The following is a 23,286-nucleotide window of genomic DNA, read 5'->3' on the forward strand; positions in this document are numbered from 1 at the left end:
TTTGTGCCAAGTGTCCAGCTTGGACACCCAGTAGTTGTAAGGCACTGAGGGATAATTGAGGACGCTGACACTGTCTGCTCAGTACTCCTTCACCAGCTTCTATAATTTTTCCATCCTTGTGACATTAGGCCGCGCATCAGGGTAAGGGTGCTGGCGGGGTGTCATGAAACTGTCCCAGGCTTTGGAGAGTGTTCTCCTGCCTCTGTTGGAACTGCTGCGTTTTCCCCTTGTCTCCCCTCCACGGTTGGCCAAGGAAGTACGGGCTCTGCTGAAGGAAGTACGGACTCTGCCGCCAGTGTTTCAGATGGAAATTTTTGGAGCAATTTTTCTACAAGGATCTTCTGGTATTGCACCGTTTTGCTCATCCTCTCCACCAGAGGAATGAGAGATGAGAAGTTCTCTTTGTAGCGGGGGTCGAGAAGAGTGAACAACCAGTAATCCATATTGTCTAAAATGCATATAATGCATGGGTCGCTGGAAACGCAGCCTAACCTGAAGTCAGCCATGTGTGCCAGGCAATACTTCGCTGTCATCATCAGGAGGAACATTCTCAATCTCCTCATCCTCCTCCTCCTCTTCTTCCCACCCATGCTGAACAGATGGAATTAAACTTCCATGGGTACTACCCTCTGTAGCGGAGGCAACCGTCTCTTGCTCCTCCTCCTCCACCTCTTCATCGTCCAATTTGCGCTCAGAAGACGAACTGAGGGTGGTCTGGCTATCACCCTGTGCAATGTCTTTCCTTATTTCCACCTCTTCAACATGCAAAGCGTCATCCTTAATTGTGAGCAGCAAGTGTTTTAGTATACACAGAAGTAGGATGGTTACGCTGCTAATAGCGTTATCGCCGCTCACCATCTATGATTCCTCAAAGTTTCTTAAAACCTCACAGAGGTCAGACATCCATGCCCACTCCTCACTTGTGAATAGTGGAAGCTAACTGGAAAGGCAACGACGATGTTGCTGCTGGTATTCCACTACTGCCCTCTGCTGCTCACAAAGCCTGGCCAACATGTGGAAAGTCGAGTTCCAGCGTGTGCTCATGTCGCACAACAGCTGGTGAGTTGGCAATTTCAAGCGCTGCTGCAGCATTGAAAGACCAGCTGAAGCTGTCGATAACATGCGGAAATGTGCACACACGCGGCGCACCTTCACCAGTATCTCAGGCAAATTGGGATAGGTTTTGAGAAACTGCTGAACCATTAAGTTTAAGATGTGGGCTAGGCATGGGATGTGTCTGAGCTTGCCGAGCTCCAAAGCCGCCACCAAGTTACAGCCATTATCAGACACAACCATGTCTGGTTCTAGGTTGAGTGGTGAGAGCCACAGCTCAGTCTGGTCTCTTATCCCCTGCCACAGCTCTGCAGTAGTGTGCTGTTTGTCCCCTAAGCATATCAGCTTAAGCACGGCCTGTTGCCACTTCCCCACTGCAGTGCTACACTGCTTTCAGCTACCGACTTATGACTGACTGCACGCAAATAATTCGGAGGTGGAAGTGGAGGAGGAGGCGGAGGAGGAGAAGTGGGGGGGGGTGGAGCCACTAACATTGGTGCTGGCGATAACCCTGATCGACTGTAATGACCGGCAACACACACAGGGAGGAAAACAGGGAAAGCCCTGCCCAAGGGAGAGGGAAAGGTGGTGACCCCTAACTCACCTTGCAGCTGGCACCTGCCTGCCCTGACGTCCCTAGATGGGTTCCTCACCCGTGCGGCGATCACGTGCCTAAACCCTGGCTTTCCCTGAAATGAGCCCTAGATAATGAACGGGCCGGTGGGATCGCTAGTCCTCACCACTGCACTAAGAGGGAAACACCAGGGAGAGGACAGACAAACACAGACAAACACAAACACCCAGGTGGACGGCAACAATGTCCACAAAGGTCCAACAGGGATCCGGAGGGTAGCGTTCTAAGGCAACACTCAGAGAACGCAGCAACACAGCTCCAGTGGGTCAGAATAGATGTCCAGGCAGGAAGCTCTATATCTGGCAACCAGAGAAGTGTGAGAGGGGAATATAAGGAGGATTGGGAGTGCTGGACAAGGAACAGCTGAGAGAAGGAGCTACGGATCCCTGAGTGAGCCAAAAGGGTTTGTAAAGCAAACCCAGAAAGCTACAATAAGGAAACTTCCCTATCTGACATAGAGCGTGCAGCCAACCGCTGCGACCTCCTGACCCCGGGTACAACGGAGTCAGGCGTGGCTCTCGACACCCTCGTGACAGTACCCCCCTCTCTACGAGGGGCCTCCGGACACTCAGGACCAGGTCTCTCAGGATGAGAGGCATGAAAAATCCGGACTAGCCTTTCGGCGTTTACCTCAGACGCAGGAACCCACATTCTTTCCTCGGGACCGTAACCTCTCCAGTGCACCAGATATTGGAGAGAGCGGCGGACCCGACGAGAATTAACAATTTTGGATATCTGAAATTCCAAACTACCATGCACGACAACAGGAGGGGGTGGCAGCGGTGACGGTTCTAGAGGTGGAACATATTTTTTGAGTAACGACTTATGAAAGACATTATGGATTTTAAAAGTCTGAGGTAACTCCAGGCGAAAAGCCACGGGGTTGATGATGGCTACAATCTTGTAAGGACCAATAAACCTAGGACCCAGTTTCCAAGAGGGAACCTTCAACTTGATATTCCTAGTAGACAACCACACATAGTCATTCACTCCTAGGTCCGGACCTGGCGACCGTCTCTTATCAGCCATGCATTTGTATTTACCTCCCATATTTTTCAAGTTAGCTTGCACCTTCTGCCATACTGATGAAAGAGATGACGAAAACCGTTCCTCTTCGGGAACCCCAGAAGACCCCCCCTCTTTGAAAGTACAGAATTGGGGATGAAAACCATATGCACCAAGAAAAGGTGACTTGCCAGTGGATTCCTGACGGCGATTATTTATGGCAAACTCAGCTAATGGTAAATATGACGACCACAACTCTTGGTTTTCAGACACAAAACATCTTAGATATGTCTCCAGGTTTTGGTTGGTACGCTCAGTCTGTCCATTCGACTGAGGATGGAAAGCTGAGGAAAAGGACAAGTGAACCCCCAAACGGGAACAAAAAGCTTTCCAAAATTTAGAAATAAACTGGGTTCCCCGATCCGAAACAACATCGGAGGGGACCCCGTGAAGCTTCACGATCTCACTGACGAATACCTGAGCAAGAGTTTTAGCATTAGGTAGTGCGGGTAACGCAATAAAGTGTGCCATTTTGCTAAACCTGTCCACTACTACCAAAATCACTGTTTTACCCGCAGACAAAGGTAAGTCAGTGATAAAATCCATAGACAGATGTGTCCATGGTCTATTGGGAATGACGAGTGGTAATAGAGACCCTGCAGGACGTGTATGTGAAACTTTTGCGCGCGCACAGGTAGAACAAGAAGACACAAAATCCAATACATCCTGACGCAACCTTGGCCACCAAAAACGACTAGACAATAGCTCTAAGGTTGCTTTACTACCCGGGTGCCCAGCAAGTGCCGAATTATGATGTTCCTTTAATAATTCGAGACGTAGGTTCAACGGTACAAACAATTTCTCTGAGGGGCAAGAGACCGGGGCGTCCCCCTGGGCCTCTAACACCTTCCCCTCCAAAGCAGAGTGTACCGCAGAGACAACCACTCCTCTTTGTAGAATGGGTACCGGATCACTCACATTACCCCCTCCAGGGAAACAACGAGATAGTGCATCAGCCTTGGTATTCTTTATCCCAGGACGATAGGTAATCACAAAGTTAAACCTGGTAAAAAATAGCGACCACCTAGCCTGTCTAGGGGTGAGACGCTTAGCTGATTCGAGGTACAGCAGATTTTTGTGGTCTGTAAACACAGTGACGGGGTGGACTGCCCCCTCTAAAAAGTGACGCCACTCCTCAAACGCAAGTTTAATAGCTAACAGTTCCCTATTGCCAATATCGTAGTTCTGTTCTGCTGCAGATAGTTTTTTAGAAAAGAAAGCACAAGGACGCCATTTGCCAGGAGACGGACCCTGAGACAGCACAGCCCCCACTCCCACCTCTGATGCATCGACTTCAACAATAAAAGGCTGAGAGACATCAGGTTGGACTAGTACAGGTGCTGAGGTAAACCTCTCTTTTAGAGAGGAAAAAGCAACTTTAGCGGCGTCAGACCATTTAGAAAAATCAGTCCCCTTCCTAGTCATGTCAGTAAGGGGTTTTACGATCACCGAATAATTTTTAATGAATTTCCTATAGAAATTCGCGAAGCCCAAGAACCGTTGTAGTGCTTTGAGGTTCTCAGGAAGATCCCAATCCAAAATTGCCTGGACCTTCCTAGGATCCATACGGAAACCTGACGCAGATAAATAATAACCTAGGAATTGTATCTCCTGAACGGCAAAAACACATTTTTCAATTTTAGCATATAATTCATTCGTTCGTAGGACCTGTAGTACTTGTCTGACATGCTCCTCATGTGTTTTCAGATCAGACGAATAAATTAAGATATCATCTAGGTATATTACCACAAACCTGCCGATTAGATGACTAAAAATGTCATTAACGAAATGTTGAAAGACGGCAGGAGCATTGGTCAGGCCGAAAGGCATAACTAGATTTTCATAATGCCCCTCAGGGGTGTTAAAAGCTGTTTTCCACTCATCCCCCTCTTTAATACGAATCAGATTGTAGGCCCCCCTAAGATCGAGTTTGGAGAACCACCTAGCACCCGCAATCTGGTTAAACAGGTCAGGAATGAGAGGAAGAGGGTATGGGTCTCGGATGGTTATCCGATTTAATTCACGAAAATCTAGGCAAGGACGCAGGCCCCCATCTTTCTTTTTAACAAAGAAAAACCCTGCAGCCACAGGTGAAGAAGAGGGTCTGATGTGTCCCTTAGCCAAACTCTCGGAGATATAATCCTTCATGGCTTGTCTCTCTGGACCTGAAAGATTATATAACCTGGTCTTGGGTAATTTTGCGCCGGGAATAAGGTTAACCGGGCAATCATAAGGACGATGAGGTGGTAACTTCTGACAACCCTTTTCAGAAAAAACGTCCTCAAAGTCCGAAACAAATGTAGGTAGGGTAGTTATGGAGGCGACTAAGCAATTGCTATTTAAGCAATTTTCTCTGCACGGCTCACTCCACTCCAATATCTCCCTGGCCTGCCAATCCACCACTGGATTGTGCGCTACCAACCAGGGAAGGCCCAGCACCACCGGAGTGGAAAGCCCCTCCAGAACATAACATGAGAGCATCTCGTTATGGTGGTCCCCTACCCGAAGGTGTAAATTATGAACGATGTGGGTGAGGTTTCTCTGAGACAGAGGAGCAGAATCTATAGCAAATATGGGAATAGGTCTCTGTAACGTACAGAGAGACAAACCCATAGTGCGGGCAAAATGGGCATCTATCAAATTTACCCCTGCTCCACTGTCTAGAAAGAAAGAAACAGTCTCTGTCTTCTCACCAAAAACAATAACCGCTGGCAACACAAATTGCGATGTACGTATGGAGGAAACGTATACCCCCCGGCTGACATCCTCCACACAGCCTGGGGTTAGTAGTTTTCCGACATTTTTTTTGTTTCTGAGGAAAGAAGGACAGACGTTAATGAAATGACCCCTCTCCCCACAAAAAAAAACAACCCCCACGCCTACGGCGAACCTCAGGAGGACGGACCTGGCGAGTAGTTCCTCCTAGCTGCATAGGCTCGTCTAAGTCCGTACAGACTAACTGCTGCTTGGGAGGGGTTACCAATGGCTCCGGTTTTTTCAACCTGTCCCTAAGGCGTCTATCTATACGGATAGAAAGGGACATAACTGCATCAAGGGAAAAGGGGGTCTCATACAATGCAAGCGCATCCTTAACCCTTTCGGATAACCCAGAGCAGAACTGACTCCTGAGAGCCGGGTCGTTCCATTGGGTATCCGTAGCCCACCTGCGGAAGTCAGAGCAATACTCCTCTACCGGCCGCTCTCCTTGTAGGAGTCTCCGTAATTTTGATTCAGCCAGTGCGACTCGGTCAGGGTCGTCATATATGAGACCCAAGGCCCCGAAAAACTCATCCACTGACCGAAGAGCCTGGGAATCAGTAGGTAAAGAGAACGCCCAGGACTGCGGGTCCCCCTGCAGCAGGGAAATAACAACACCCACCCGCTGTTCTTCATTACCAGAGGAGTAAGGACGCAGTTTAAAGTATAGTTTACAGGCCTCACGGAACGTCAAAAACTTGTCCCTTCCCCCAGAAAATCTGTCAGGGAGAGGGACCTTGGGTTCCGCAACAACCTGATTACCAGTAGCAACCGCTGGGCTTGCGGTCTGTTGTAATTGCTGCTGTTGCTGGAGGACCGACGCCTTCAATCCTGCCACCTCCAAAGACAGGCCATGAAATTGTTCGGACAGAGCAGCAATTGGATCCATACTGGATTCTAAGTAGGTACATTTTTTTTTTTTTTTTATTTTTTTTTTTACCTACACAAAATAAGGGCCAGATATAATGTAATGACCGGCAACACACACAGGGAGGAAAACAGGGAAAGCCCTGCCCAAGGGAGAGGGAAAGGTAGTGACCCCTAACTCACCTTGCAGCTGGCACCTGCCTGCCCTGACGTCCCTAGACGGGTTCCTCACCCGTGCGGCGATCACGTGCCTAAACCCTGGCTTTCCCTGAAATGAGCCCTAGATAATGAACGGGCCGGTGGGATCGCTAGTCCTCACCACTGCACTAAGAGGGAAACACCAGGGAGAGGACAGACAAACACAGACAAACACAAACACCCAGGTGGACGGCAACAATGTCCACAAAGGTCCAACAGGGATCCGGAGGGTAGCGTTCTAAGGCAACACTCAGAGAACGCAGCAACACAGCTCCAGTGGGTCAGAATAGATGTCCAGGCAGGAAGCTCTATATCTGGCAACCAGAGAAGTGTGAGAGGGGAATATAAGGAGGATTGGGAGTGCTGGACAAGGAACAGCTGAGAGAAGGAGCTACGGATCCCTGAGTGAGCCAAAAGGGTTTGTAAAGCAAACCCAGAAAGCTACAATAAGGAAACTTCCCTATCTGACATAGAGCGTGCAGCCAACCGCTGCGACCTCCTGACCCCGGGTACAACGGAGTCAGGCGTGGCTCTCGACACCCTCGTGACATCGACATAGAGCCCACAATCTTTGTCATTGGTAGCACCTGTGCCATCCCAGGGTACGACTCATTCCCAGCCTTCACAACATTTCCCCAGTGTGCCGTCAGGGAAATGTAGCGTCCCTGGCCAAATACACTTGTTCATGTGTCCATGGTTAAGTGGAGCTTCCCAGTAAGTGCGCTGGTCAGGGCACGTGTGATGTTACAGGACACATGTTGGTGTAAGGCGGGCACAGAACACCTTGAAAAAATGTGGCGGATGAGGACTACGTAACGCGGGACGGCTGCCGACATCAGGCTGCGGAAGGCCTAAGTGTCCACAAGCCTAAATGGCAACATTTCCAGGGCAAGTAATTTGGAAAGCTGCGCATTTAGTGCTATGGCCTGTGGGTGGGTGGCTGGCTGGGTATTTGCGCTTGCGTTCACATGCCTAGGGTAAGGACATTTGTACGCTGAGCTGGGACATGGAAGTGGATGTGGTCGCTGATGGTGCTTTAGAAGGTCCAGGTGCAGGGCGGAAGGGATCCGGGCCTGCGTCTTGGACAGAGGATTGGCCAGCATGTAACACAGGGAAAAAGAAGGCAGTGGTGTGACCCACAGACACAGATTGTGGACCCAGGCATTCGGCCCACCTATTACGGTGCTTTGATGCCATGTGGCGGATCATGCTGGTGGTGGTGAGGTTGTTAGTGTTCACGCCCCTGCTTATTTTTGTATGGCACAGGTTGCAAATTACAATTCTTTTGTCATTTGCACTTTCCTCAAAAAAGCGCCACACTGAGGAACACCTACCCCTTGGCAAGGGAGATTTCCGCAATAGGGTGCTCCGTGGAACAGTTGCGGGCCTGTTTGGTGTGGCCCGCCTTCTCCCTTTTGTCACCCCACTGCCTCCTCCAGCTTGTTTCGGTGCTGCAGATCACTCTCCCTCTGTACTGCTGTCCTTGTTCGGCTTTCAACATTCCCAGGTTGGGTCAGTGACTTCATCGTCCACCACCTCCTCTTCCACTTCCTCACTCTGCTCATCTTCCTGACTTGTTGACCTAACCATAACCTCAGTGATTGACAACTGCGCTCATCCTCTTCATCAAACTCTTGAGACAGTAATTGCTGTTGAGTTATTGGCAACTGTGTCTCATCAATTTCCACCTCATTAAACAGTAATTGCCATTCCCCACCGTCATCTGCTTGTGACTGTGGATGCTCAAGAGTTTTGGAATCAGAGCACAAGATCTGTCCCTCCTCCAGCGTGCTTGTTAAGAGGGCCAAATCAAGGAATGGCGAAGAAAAGAGGTCCTCGGAATATCAGAGTGTGGAATCACTTGTTTGGCCAGACTCTCCATGGTGAGAGGAAGGAGTTTCAAGACTGGACTTGGTGAAAGACAGGGTGGTGCTTAACCGACTGTAAGCATTATCTGCTGCAATCAAACTGACCACCTGGTTGTACTGGTCTGCCTTCAAGAGTGGTATCCTGCGCTGTCCTGCAAACTGGGACATGAATGTTTTTCTTGTGCTCTGGCAGCAGGCACAGTTTCAATGCGCCCAGGCCCTCGGCGTCTGTGTGCACCATCAGCATCACGTCCACTTCCCTCCCCTTACTGCTCGCCTTCTTAATTTTAATTGTGATATATGCTTGAAAGCATGTCACACGTACACTAGTGTAGGATTTGGAAGTGTATGCGCAAAAAAATGTAAAACGGTATTTGGGATGTGGAAACGTCACACAGGAGATATCCTGCAGATAATGTCAGTGCTGTCACCAGCATTGACATTATCACTGGAGATGTGGCGCAGCTATTCTCACTGTCCGCAGCAGACACTGTCTATTGAAAAAGTACACTGGATGTCACAGATATTTCTTGGATGCACACACTTTACACTGGAAATGTGGTGCAGCTAATCTCACTGTCCGCAGCGGACACCATCTATTGAAAACGTACACTCGATGTCACTGATATTTTTTGGATGCACACACTTTACACAGGATATGTGGCACGGATAATTTAACTGTACGCAGCAGACACCGTCTATGGAAAATGTACACTGGATGTTACTGATATTTTAGGGATGCGCACACTTTACACAGGAGATTTGGTGCGGATAATTTAACCGTCCGCAGCAGACACCGTCTACGGAAAAGATTCGCTGGATGTCAGTGATATTTTAGGGATGCACACACTTTATACAGGAGATGTGGCACGGGTAATTAAACTGTCTGCAGTGGACACAGTCTACAGAAAAAGTACACTGGATGTCACTGATATTTTAGGGATGCGCACACTTTACACTGGAGATGTGGCGCGGATAATTTAACTCTTTGCAACGGCCTATTAGATGGTATTTAGCGCAGGATGCGCAAAATATATATATTGCTGCTGCCAAACACAATAGTCCTAAAAAGGACTTTTGGGTATCTAAAAAGTTTTTCTAATAAAAATCTTCCAATAACACTCCCTACACTCTGTCCCTTCCTATGCACAGCTCTCCCTAAGACTGAGCAATTTAGCGCAGGCTGCGCTACAAACATATATTGCTGCTGTCACAAGCAATAGTCCTTAAAAGGACTTTTGGGTCTCTGAAAAGTTTTTGTAATAAAAATCTTCCAATAACACCCCCTACACTGTCATTCCCTTCTTATACTCAGCTCTCCCTGACTAAGACTGAGCCAAACACGTGTCATCGGGTGCTTTATAGCACCCGATTACGTGTTCTGGCCAGCCAAACACTGTAATGCCAGTAGCCAACATGACTACGGCATAACAGTGCGCGCCAGTACCTCCCTGCACGTTTATTGGCTGCGTGAAACCAATAGAGGGCGCTGTTCATAACTCAATAGCACCATCTATTGGTTTTCATAGTCTTATGGCTGAAAAACAAGGCAGATTCTGCTCATTTGCATGTCTTTCGCATATGTCCACGTTTATGCAAATGAGTTTTTACATGACAAAACTGTATAGAAAGGTTATTGAATATTATGTTAGTACAATCGGAAAACTTTTTGTTGCCCTAATGATATTGATCTAGGTGTGCAGGTCCACCCAAGCTAGCCAACAGATGCAAAATAACTGAGGTTTACTGGTTCTCAGTCAGATAAGAGCTGGTTTGGAAAATCTCATAGTGCACAAGGATGCCATTGTAAGGTATTCTGGCTGTTATCTGTCTCATGGATAGATGGATGGCTTGTACATAACTGGCTTTTGGCATATAGCCTTTGTGTGGTTGTCTATTGTATGTCATACATAATAGGAGTCTAAGACGCATCCAGCTATCCTCCTAATGCTGTTGCCAAACCTTTTTGATGGGGTTTCCATCAATTTCTAACTTTTTTTTTTATGAACCAGACACCCTCTTCTCTTCCGAACAGGCAGTGCTTGGGGTTCTCCCATTGAATACCATTGTATTAAATTGTATTCAAGCACCCGAATCATTCGGCCGAGCACTCGGATCTGCTGAGTATGCTCGCTCATCACTACAAACAACATCTCCTAGCAATAATCAGTGAAAAACGCATTGCATCCGCACTTGTTTCCGGATGCGATGCATTTTTCACTGAAGCCCCATTCACTTCTATGGGGCCAGGGCTGCGTGAAAAACGCAGAATATAGAACATGCTGTGTTTTTCACGTTGAAGAACTGATGCATGAAAAAAAAAAAACGCTCATGTACACAAACCCATTAAAATGAATGGGTCAGGATTCAGTGCGGGTGCTATGCGTTCACGTCACGCATAGCACCCACGCGGAATACTTGCTCGTGTGAAAGGGGTCTAAAGGGTTTGTACCATGATTGATGTAAAAAATAAATAAAATCAGACATTATATACTACCTATAATCATGTGTTTAGCTCAAATAGGAATGTTCAGGGTCCGTACAGACACACATGTGCTCTACCATTTATTATTCACTGAAAAAAACACCATAGAAACAGCTTGTGTTTTTTCATATACAGTTTTGATGGTATTTTTTTGCGACCATTGCTAAACAACTGTGCGAACCACAATTTATTTTGAGGGCTATATCCTCCTATCAGGGGCAAAACTAGAGGTGACTAGGCCCCACAGAAAATTTTTGTATGGGCCCCCTCTCCCTGTGTAAACACCGCTCCTTTGGCTAGTCACGATCTAGACCAGGCTGCCACGCCATCCTTTTCCTATTATATATCATATACATACACACACACCCTATCTGACACGGCGAGTTTTCCGCGCGGGTGCAATGCGTGATGTGAATGAGTCTCCCCTCTCCCTCCTGTTACTGCCGACTACAGAGCAGAAGCTGGGCTGTACTAATAGTTAGGAGAGGGAGGGGAGACAGGATCTCCCTGTAGCACACTGTACTGAGCCCTGGCTGCACTATTAAGCAGCCAGGCTCCTCTATTAATGGTCCGTGCTGATGGGCGGGGCTTAGCTCCCTGCTCTGCTCCGAGGACATTCTAAAGCAGCAGTGAAGTGAGTGTACAGGGAGGTGTGGCCAGTCTGACTGTTTACTACTGCTACGGGCCCCTTGTCAGCCCGGGCCCCGAAGCAGCTGCTTCCCCTGCTTCCCTGGTAGGTACGCCACTGCCTCCTATACTACGGAGTGCTTCTGTGGGTTTTCTGTCCATGTCTTCACCCCACAAAAAAGTAGTGCATGCACTACTTTTTTGCAGTGTGGACCGTTGGACTAATTTCAAGAGAATGGGTCTGCAGACATCGGATATTTGCAGTCAGCAGCACAGGCATAGCCGGTGTTCTGAGATATTTTCCTACCTCAGATATTTTCCTACCCGGCAAACTGAGCACGCTCAGTAAAAGTGAATTCCACACCCACATGTAAAGTTCCTGCCCATTCTCCCCACCCATTATATTTTCCTACTGCTTCTGTTCCTGTTCTGCTGGATTTATTGTGTCTACTGCTGCCATATGTAAATTCCTACTGGTTTTAAATTGTTGTAGCCTCTTATATACTGTATGTAACTTCTGTACTGTGCTATCTGCTGGATTCACTGTCTCCTATGTAAAAACATATCATGGGATGAGATAAGGATAGGAAAATATCACAGGATGAAATCTATATAACATGCTGTGATATTTTCCTACCCTCCATCACAGGGTAAAAACATACAATAGGATAGCAAAATATCACAGGGTAGGATACTACATTGGCTAGCCATACACAGTACAATCCCCCGTGCGATCGAGTGATTATTTCAGTGAATAATCGCTTTATGGCAGGAAAATGGCAAGTGCCATTGGATGCCACGGACTGTTAGTGAGAGATTGGACCGGTTGGTAAATCTCGGTGCAATCGTAATAGGAAATTATATAATGGAATCGCATCGGATCGCAAAGTTTGCTCGAAATTTTGTGTTCCAATGGACCGATTTGTGATCGCAAAAAAATTGTGATCACAAATTGGTTGCACGGAGCAGCAGTGAATAAAAAAGTTAAGATCATTATTATATTTTCAAAATAGTAAACTACATACAGCAGTGAATGAAAAAGTAGAGATCATTATTAAAAAGGTTACTGAAGAATATACTTTCAATAAAGTAAGGGTAGGAAAATATCATAGGCGGCCATTTACCACATGTATAGCTATGCTATTTTCCTACCAGATATAATAGGTTTTTAATGAAAAAATGTATGTCTTTTCTGTGTTTTGGAGCCACAAATACTGATAAACAATACTACTCAAATACTGACAGCGCCAAAGTGGTCTCAGGCTGATTTCAATTGTAACAAACTCTCAGCTGTGAGAAGTTTTAGGTCTGATTTGAAAATTAGCCCCTAAAAGTCATCCAAAATTGCATATTAAGCAGAAATCTTGATTAAAGGATTATTAGGCAATGATTAAAGGGTGAAGGAGGTTTAGTTATTTCTGGAACTCCCATAGAGGTGAATAGAGAGCACGCCGAGCATGGGTGGTGCACTCTCCATTGCTTTTGGGGCCCTGTTCTAGGTATAGGTGGAAGGCCCAGAGGTGGGACCCATACCTAACAGACATTGGTGGCATATCGCTAGGATAGTGCGAGATGGGTCAACCCCAATAAGATTATTTACATGAAGCCAGATAACCCTATTATTGACTTATGTTAAAGAACGGCTTCAGATGATTACATTATGATGTCCATTAAGAAATAAGATTAGGCTTTGATACATATCTGAAGTTGGACGTCACCATAGATCATCCTCCCTTCAGAAGAAGGAACTGTTATCTCTTTCAATGGTCCTGACTCCTAATAAGTAAGGTTAGGCCCTGGGGCTATTGCTAATTTGCAGTCTTCATGGAAGATCTATGTATGGATTTATGAAACCAATGAATGACAGAGGGAATAGTAAAAATATCCCTAATGTAGCTAAGAAAATATACTCTGGGAGGTGGAGACCTAACTTCTTAAGGTTCACAAGGCGATGATCAGTATGATTGAGCGACGAACGAGTCGTTTCTTGGTGTAGCGAACATTTCAACAATGAACCTTTAGACTTGATAATTATTGTTCACATAATCGTAATTTCGATCGCTTATTCCATCGTTTGTAAAGCAGACAGTTGCATATACACAAAGTGAATGTTGAGTGGCGTTCTTAAACACGCCTATGGCTTTTTTTATGTTTTACTCCTTTTGCAGTAAAAATGCACCTTTTTATTAAAAATAAGTTTTATTTTGCATCGACATATACTAACATTCATAACATTTTTTCTCCAATGTAACTGTGTGAGGGCTTGTTTTTTTGTGAGATGTACTGTAATTTTTATTGGTACCATTTTGGAGTGCATATGACATTTTGATAGCTTTTTATACTATTTTTTGGAATGAAGATGGGCAAAAATTGCAATTCTATCAGTTTTTTATTTTAATTTTTTATGGGGTTCCTCATGCAGTATATATGATATAATAACTTTGCTCTGTGGGTCAATATGTTTATGGCGATAACAAATGTATATCGTTTTTTCATGTTTTACTACTTTTGCAGCATAAAATAACTTTTTACTAAAAATAAGTAATATTTTGATTGCTACATGCTAACATCCATAATATTTTTATTTTTTAACCAACGTAGCTTTGTGAGGGCTTGTTTTTTGCAGGACAGGCTGTAGTTTTTATTGGTAGCATTTTGAGATACATATGACTTTTTGTGCATTTTTTTAGGGTAAAGGTGAGGTGACAAAAACAGCGATTCTGTCACTGATTTTATTTTATTGTTTACAACATTCACTAAACGGGATGAGTAAAGTGATTATTTTATCATTCAGGTCATTACAGACACAGCAATACTAATTATGTGTAGGTTATTTCATTATTTTCATTTTTTAAGGATATGATATGGGAAACATCAAATTTTTTATATTTTATTATTTTTTTCCATTTTATTTGTTTTACACTTTTTTTTTATCAAGTACCACTTGGTTCTTGAAGATCCAATGGGTTCATTGCTGAATAATGCACTGCAATAGTTATTTATTGCAGTGTATAGTACTGTCTGTTTTACACTCACATTCAGCCTGATCAGACCCTGCCTCTGGCAGGGCCTGGGAGGATTTGGAACATGGCAAGCCTGGAGGCCTTTGCAAGGCCCTCGGCTGCCATAGCAACCATTGGAATGCTGCCATTGCAACACAGTGTCCCAATGGGGGAGAGAGTTCGCTACTGACCACGGCATGTGACAGGTTAAATGGCCAAGATAGGTACTGGCAGAGTGTCAACTGTATGTTATAGCTGATGGAAGCAGCTCAGTTCCTGCAGATTTATTATGCCCCCTGCCAACGTCAGCTGGTAAATCTAGTAAAGTATTAGTGTCATTACCTGTTCTATTATAGTGAAAGTTCCCGAGTTCTGAAGCTTGTCACAGCTGGGACCTTTGGGACTTTGGATGAAGGAGGCAGGGGAAGGGACACTTAAGACATGAATCAGACTGTGGCTTACTGTGTATCCCTGACTATCTCACTGAAACTTGAATACATATGAGGTCCTTTAATATGAATGATAGTATATGTGTATGTACAATGCAGTTAGAAAGTCTTCAGACGCTTTTACTTTTTCATATTTTGTTATGTTGTGGCCTTGTGCAAAATTTTTTTTTAAAAATCAAGTTTTTCCCCATCAATTTGCTCAATAATAGAAAGTGAAAACTGAATTTCAATTTTTTTTGCAAATTTATTAAAAAAGATAAACTAAAATTTTGCATGGACATAAGTATTCACATCCTTTGCTATGTCTCTTTCAATTTAGCTCTGGGGCCTCCCATTTCTCTTGATCATCTTTGAGATGTTTCTACACCTTGATTGGTAAATTCAGTTGATTGGAAACTATTAAGACCTGTCTATATAAGGTCCCACAGCTAACACTGCATATCAAACTAAAAACTGAGCCATGAGGAGAAAAGAACTGCCTGTAAAGCTCAGAGAGAAAATTGCGTGTAGGCACAGATCTGAGAAGGTTACCAAAAATGTGCCTACAAAGTTCCCAATAGCACAGTGGCCTCCATAATTCTTAAATGAAGTTTGGAGCAACCAGAACTCTTCATAGAGCTGGCAGCCTCACCAAACTATGTAATCTGGGGAGAAGAGCCTTGTTAAGAGAGGCTACCAAAACCCAATGGTCACTCTGACTGAGAAAATCCTGTGTGCAGATGGGAGAACATTTCAGAAGGTCTCATCACTGCAGCACACCACCATTCTGAGCTTTTATAGCAAAGCGGCCAGAAAGAAGCCACTGCTCAGTAAAAAAAAACACAGACCACTTGAGTTTGCTGAAAAGCACCTAAAGGACTCTCAGACTGTGGGAAACAAAAATCCCTGGTCTGATGAAACAAAGATTAAACTTTCTGGCCTCAATACTAGGCATCATGTCTGGAGGAAACCAGGCACTGCTCATTACCTGCCCAATACTATCCCTACGATGAAGCATGGTGGTGGCAGCATCATACTGTGGGGTGTTTTCAGTTGCTGGGGCACGTTGACTGGTCAGGCTTGAGGGAAAGCTGAATGGAGCAAAGTACAGAGATATTTCTAATGAAAACATGATCCAGAGGTTCACCTTCCAACAAGAAAATGACTCTAAGCACACAGCCAAGACAACATAGGAGTGGATTAGGGACAACTCTGTGAATGTTCTTGAGTGGCCCAGCCAGAGCCCTGACTTGAACCCAATTGAACATCTCTGGAGAGACCTGAAAATGGCTGTCCACCGACGATCCCCATCCAACCTGACAAAGATTGAAGGGATCTGGAGAGAAGAATGGCAGAAAATCCTCAAATTCTGGTGTGCAAATCTTGTGACACCATACCCAAGAAGACTAGAGGCTGTAATCGATGCCAAATATATTTAAACTAAGTCCTGAGTAAAGGGTCTGAATACTTATTTCAGTACAAGATTTTAGTTTTTCCTTTGCAATAAAATTAGTTTTTCACTTTCCCATTATGGGGTATTGAGTGCAGATTGGGGGGGGGGGGGGGGGGATTTTTTTATTTTTTATTTTATTTTAGCACTAGGCCGCAACATAACAAAATGTGAAAATCATGAAAGGGTCAGAAGATTTTCCGAATGCTTTGTATATACAGTATGTATGAATAAGCATTTATTGTGAACATTCATGTATTTATGTGTATGTATATATGTATGTATATGAATGCGTAACTGTGAACTCACGTACCTTTAATAAGGCAAAGATAGATGTCCAATGGTAAGAACAAATTCAGCCACAAAATCAAAAGATCTACCGTATTTTTCGCCCCATAAGACGCACTTTTCCCCCCCAAAAAATCGGGGGGAAATGCCCCTGCGTCTTATGGGGCGAATGCGGACAATTTAACATCGCTGGATGCGATGTAGCGTACGCTGGGGCCGGGGGAGGGACTGGAGGAGGAGCTGGGGGCCGGGAATAGCGGCGGGCGGTGCAATCAATGTACTATAGCCCCGCCCCGCCGCTCAGATATACTAATATTAAATGTCTTATTCGATTAAAATATATTAGATATGCCCCCTCACTCCTATATTGCTAATTGTACCTTAAATCCTATTCCTAGCTTCTGTAATGCAGGACGGGCGGGCGGCAGCGTGACTCCCTGATGTCACGTGCCTGCGCCGCCTACTTTATGAATGAAGCAGGCGGCGCAGGCAAGTGACGTCAGCGAGTGACGCGCCGGCCGCCCGGCCTGCATTACAGAAGCTAGGAATAGGATGTAAGGTACAATTAGCAATATAGGAGTGAGGGGGCATATCTAATACATTTTAATCGAATAAGACATGTAATATTAGCACTGGGGGCGGCAGAGGCGGGGGCGGCGGCGGGTGGGTGAGCTGATCTGTAGATGGCACAGTTAAGGGGGGGGGGGTCTGTGGATGCCACTGTTATGGGCTGGGGGGCTGTGGATGCCACTGTTATGGGCTGGGGGGCTGTGGATGCCACTGTTTTGGGCTGGGGGGCTGTGGATGGCACATATATAACAGTGCCATCCACAGATCCCCCCTGTAACAGTGCCATCCACAGATCCCCCCCCTGTAACAGTGCCATCCACAGATCCCCCCTGTAACAGTGCCATCCACAGATCCCCCCCCTGTAACAGTGCCATCCACAGATCCCCCACCCCCTGTAACAGTGCCATCCACAGATCCCCCACCCCCTGTAACAGTGCCATCCACAGATCCCCCCCTGTAACAGTGCCATCCACAGATCCCCCACCCCCTGTAACAGTGCCATCCACAGATCCCCCCCCTGTAACAGTGCCATCCACAGATCCCCCCCCCTGTAACAGTGCCATCCACAGATCCCCCCTATAACAGTGCCATCCACAGATCCCCCCCCCTGTAACAGTGTGTCAGTCATCCACAGATCCCCCCCCCATAACAGTGTCAGTCATCAACAGATCCCCCCCATAACAGTGTCCGTCATCCACAGATCCCCCCCATAACAGTGTCCGTCATCCACAGATCCCCCCATAACAGTGTCCGTCATTCACAGATCCCCCCATAACAGTGTCCGTCATCCACAGATCCCCCCCATAACAGTGTCCGTCATCCACAGATCCCCCCATAACAGTGTCCGTCATCCACAGATCCCCCCATAACGGTGTCCTTCACAGATCCCCAGTAATAGTGCCACCCACAGACCACCATTAGTTCCAAACCCACCAAAAGCTAAAAATAATTTTTTTCTTATTTTCCTCCCCAAAAACCTAGGTGCGTCTTATGGGCCGGTGCGTCTTATAGGGCGAAAAATACGGTATCTGACATTTCTAAAATTTGCAATGAGAAAAAAGGCAAATGTTAAACCAGATATCATTTTAATTATCAAGTTACATCACTTAAATTATTTGGTTTACAAATATAATGAATCTAGATACAATTTGTCACTTTTTTAATACATTACTAATCCTGCAGTGATTTGAGTTACATCCTGTGTTTTACTCCAGAGCTACATTTACTTTTCTGCTGGTATAGTCACTGTGTACATACATTACTTATCCTGTACTGATCCTGAGTTACATCCTGTATTATACTCCAGAGCTGCACTCACTATTCTGCTGGTGGAATCACTGTGTACATACATTACTTATCCTGTACTGATCCTGAGTTACATCCTGTATTACACTCCAGAGCTGCACTCACTTTTCTGATGGTGGAGTCTCAATGTTTATACATTACATTACTTATCCTGTACTGATCATGAATTGCATCTTGTATTATACTCCAGAGCTGCACTCACTATTCTGCTGGCGAAGTCACTGTGTACATACATTACTTATGCTGTACTGATCCTGAGTTACATAATTTATTATACTCCAGAGCTGCACTCACGTTTCTGCTGGTGGAGGCATCCACAGAACGGATCCGCCCGAACGCTAGTGTGAAAGTAGCCTAACTTCCTCTTTCTTTGCTGCTGCCACCAAGTTAAGTACATCTTCTTCTAGGCTTTTGTCATTGATGTTTGGTGTCTTTTGCGCTGTCTACCCCAGGGTGACTAACCCTGCTTGCTCGCAGCGCTCACTTTGCCTTATGCGTTCTGCCTATTGCTGGGGCGGATAGTTTAGTTTTCCTTGCGCTTATCACCGCGCTGATTTGCTTCCGGTGCAGCTTCCCCGCGTCTCCCCCCCCTTCATTCCCTTCTCCCCTATCCCAGGGAGGTTTCGCTACCCCACCCAGTGGGTTTCTCGCTTGTATGTCCTACCGTTTTGTCACTTAGGTCCCGGCATCTGGTGGGCGCATTCCTTCGCTTCTAGCTGCGGCATCGTTCCTGGCGCTTCCTGAGCAGTGGGGCAGCGAGATCTCGGCGGCCATCTTGTGGTTGGCGGCCGCGATTCGCGGGCTTTTAGGGGGCGGAGCTACAGCGTCTCCTGGTCCTTCCGGCCATTCACTTCCTGCATTCAGCTCGGTCGGCGGCTCCTGCTCCCTCTGCCAGCTAACACCCAGCGCTTCTCCCAGGCACCTCTCTCTTAGTCAGTGAGTGTCCTATTCGTCCGGTTAGCACTTTAACTAGGCCAGATTGCAGGTATGTCGGTACCCACTTCCCCTCAGACTGCCGTTAGGCCCCCCTCCCCCACTGAGGGATCCGGCTCCTCTCATGTGGATGCTCAGGCGCTGGCCCTGCAGCGATCAGTGTCGGATGCGATCATGGCAGCCATGGGCTCCATGTCATCCATCCTTTCTCAGACCATTACCCAGGCCCTGTCCGTCCCACCCCCCAATGTACCTTTGCAGGACCCTATTGCTACACCGCAGCCTACCTCAAACGACTCTCCTATTACAGAGGAGGTTTTGACTGGTGCGCATATTGCCACCCCAGAGACCGTGCTTAGTTCACGGAAGAGGGCCCATTCCCGCCGGGCAGAACGGGCGCAGACTTGGAAAAGCGCTAGAGCGCAATCTCCGGATTTGTCTGGCTCTGACAGAGCTTCAGACGAGGAGGCAATTGCGGATATGGATTATGAGGCGGAGGAGGATGTCACCCCTTCAGTTCAGGGCCCCTCGGCTGCCGTTGCAGCTACCTCCTCTGCCAGGGATGTGGTGTCCCCTTGTACCGCTTCCCACTCTGTGGCGGTTCTGGATGACGCAGGAGAACTTATGTTCGACCCTGAATCTTTACACCACCCGCGTTTGGCGGAATGGCTCCCCTCCCCTCATGTAGGGGCTTATTTGGAGCACTGGGTGCGTCACTCGCTTTCCCGCGAATCACGCAACAAACTCAGGGCTGAGTGTCCCAGGCCATTGGTTCCTAATAAGGTGTGCGAGACCCCAATAGTGGATCCCAAGATGGCTCAATTTCTAGCCAAAACTGTCTGGAACTCAAAAAAGGGACTGGATTCAGCGCTCCGCAGCTGCCAGGACAAGATTCTAGATGTCCTCAGTCCACTGACCAAGATCTTGGAGATGGCCGAATCAGCTAGGAGTGAGGGATCCCCAATAGACCACGAGGAATTGCGGGGCTGGGCCCAGAGGGCCATTTGCCTTACAGGTAACGCCAATACATCAGTGGCGATTGAGAGGCGCAAGTCTATCCTATTCAAGATAGACCCTAAGTTAGCTAACTTGGCGCTCACCGAGGCGGGAAAGGAAGCACAGGGCCTCCTTTTCGGCGAGTCCTTCATTAAGGACATGAGCCGTTTTGTCGGCACCTTTACGGCGCTTGACAAGGCCCAAAGTTCGATGCGCAGGGTGTTTCACGGACGGGTCTCTCATCGGGCCGGCAGTGGTAGAGGCCGCCTGTCCGGCGGTGCTAGTTTCCAGGCCCGCGGAGCGAATAGAGGCGCCGGTGGACAAAGGCCACCGTTCCAGGACCAACGTAATCCGTCTCCCTTCTTCGCATCCAGAGGACAGCAGTGGCGTTCTCGCTCCTTCCGGGGCAACCCCAGCCATCGCAGACCCTTGGGTAAGTCTTCCACAGATCGGGGGTTCTATGGTACCTTGTGTTGGGGGCCGACTCCGACTCTTTTTTCAAGCTTGGAGTCTCATCTCCTCAGATCCGTGGGTGCTGACCACGGTCAGGGGTTTCACATAGAGCTCACGGGGTCTCCCTACCTTGTTCCCTCCCCCCCGTTTGTTCCCCTGTCGCGCCCAGATTGCGCCCTGGTGGACGCGGAGCTGCGCTCCCTCAGACAGAAGCGGGCGATAGAACGAGCGTCCCCTGCGCAGGGGACTGTGATCAGCAATATATTTCTCGTTCAGAAGAAAGGCGGGCAGATGAGGCCAGTCATCAATCTTCGTGCGCTGAATGCGGTAGTTCGCTACCGTCATTTCAAGATGGAGGGGATCCATCTTCTACAGGACTTGCTAGTGCCTGGGGACTGGATGGTAAAGCTCGACCTGAAGGATCCTTACCTGACGGTCCCAGTGGCCAATTGTTCCAGGGACTTGCTCCAGTTCAGGTGGAATGGCGAGGTATGGAGGTTCACTTGTCTGCCATTCGGTCTGTCGTCAGCTCCTTGGTGCTTCACCAAGTTGCTGCGTCCGGTCGTGTCCTGGATGAGGACTCGGGGCGTCCGCCTCATCATTTACCTGGACGACATCCTCCTGATGCACGAATCCAGGGTGGGATTACTGGAGCATCTCCAGTGGACATCGGATTTGCTGTTGGATCTCGGATTCCTCCTCAACGTAGAGAAGTCCTGCCTCATCCCAGCTCAGAGGATGGAGTTCTTAGGATTCACGGTGGACTCGCTCTCGGAGTCCCTTAGTCTGCCGACGGCGAAGTTGCGGATGATCCGCAAGGAATTGAGACATGCGCTCCTCTTGCCCCATCTCTCATTACGCCACCTGGCCCACATCATCGGGCTTTTGGCCTCGTCCATTCAGGCGGTGTTTCCAGCCCCGTTACATTACCAGGCGCTCCAACGACTGAAGATCACCCATCTTCGGACCGGTGCTTCTTTTGCGGACGCGGTGCTTCTGGACGCGGAGGCCCGAGAGGAGTTGCGTTGGTGGATTGCCAATCTGGAGGCGTGGAACGGCAGAGCGATCTTCGGGTTCTTGCCGGAGTTGACAATAGAATCAGATGCGAGCCTCCAGGGTTGGGGTGCCCACTGCAATGGCGTTTCCACGGGGGGCCCCTGGTCGGCGGAGGAGTCCCTCTTACACATCAATGCCTTGGAACTCCTTGCGGGATCTTTTGCGGTGCGGAGTTTCTCCAACGGGATCGCCAACGCGTGCATCAGGCTACGGATGGACAATATATCGGCAGTCCAGTATGTCAACCGTTTGGGGGGTACCCGCTCGGCAACTTTAGCTCGTTTGGCCAAAGATTTTTGGTCCTTTTGCCTCTCCAGGGACATTATGGTGCAGGCGGAGTACTTGCCGGGGCTGAACAACGTCCAGGCGGATTGGAATTCGCGTTACCTGTCGGATGGCAGCAATTGGCAGTTGGATCCTCGGGTCTTCTCAGCAATTTCGGAGTTGTGGGGTCCGATGTCTATCGATCTGTTCGCATCACATCTGAACAGACAACTCGCCAGGTTCTTCAGCTGGCGTCCGGATCCCGAGGCATTGGCGGTGGACGCGTTTCTTCAAGATTGGTCGGTGTCCCGTCTGTACGCGTTTCCTCCGTTCTCGATGATTCCGAGGACGCTCTTGCAGGTGATTCGTCATCAGGCGGACCTGGTTCTGGTGGTCCCGTTTTGGGGGTCTCAGGTCTGGTTCCCTTCGTTGCTGAGGATTCTAGTGGAGATTCCTGTGCTTCTCCCGACCCGGTCGGATCTCCTCCGCAACCCTCTGGGTCTACAACACCCCCTTCTTCTGGACGGGTCCTTGCGTCTGCTGGCGTGCCGGATCTCCGGACACCTGGATCGTTCGAGGGAGTTTCGGCAGAAACTCGACAGCTATTGGACAGTGCATGGGCCCCCGGCACCAGAAAATCGTACCGGGCAGCCTGGAGAACTTGGGCTAACTGGTGCGTGGAACGGGACTTGGATCCCGTTTCGGCTCCTGTAGGCCACTTGCTGGAATTTCTCACCTCTCTCTTTGAGGCGGGGAAGGCATATCGGACCATCAACCTGTTCAGGTCCGCTATTTCTTCTACCCACGCGGGCTTCGAGGGCGTCGCGGCTGGCCAGCATCCTTCGGTGTCCCGCCTCTTACGGGGGGCTCGCTTGTCTCATCCCCCGCGGCCTCGTTTTTCCACTACGTGGGACGTCTCCCTGGTCCTTTCCTTCTTGGCCTCTTGGCCCGGGAACTCTGACCTCACGCTTAGGCAGTTGTCGGCGA

Source organism: Bufo gargarizans, chromosome 2, assembly GCF_014858855.1.
Source record: "Bufo gargarizans isolate SCDJY-AF-19 chromosome 2, ASM1485885v1, whole genome shotgun sequence".
Lineage (NCBI taxonomy): Eukaryota > Metazoa > Chordata > Amphibia > Anura > Bufonidae > Bufo > Bufo gargarizans.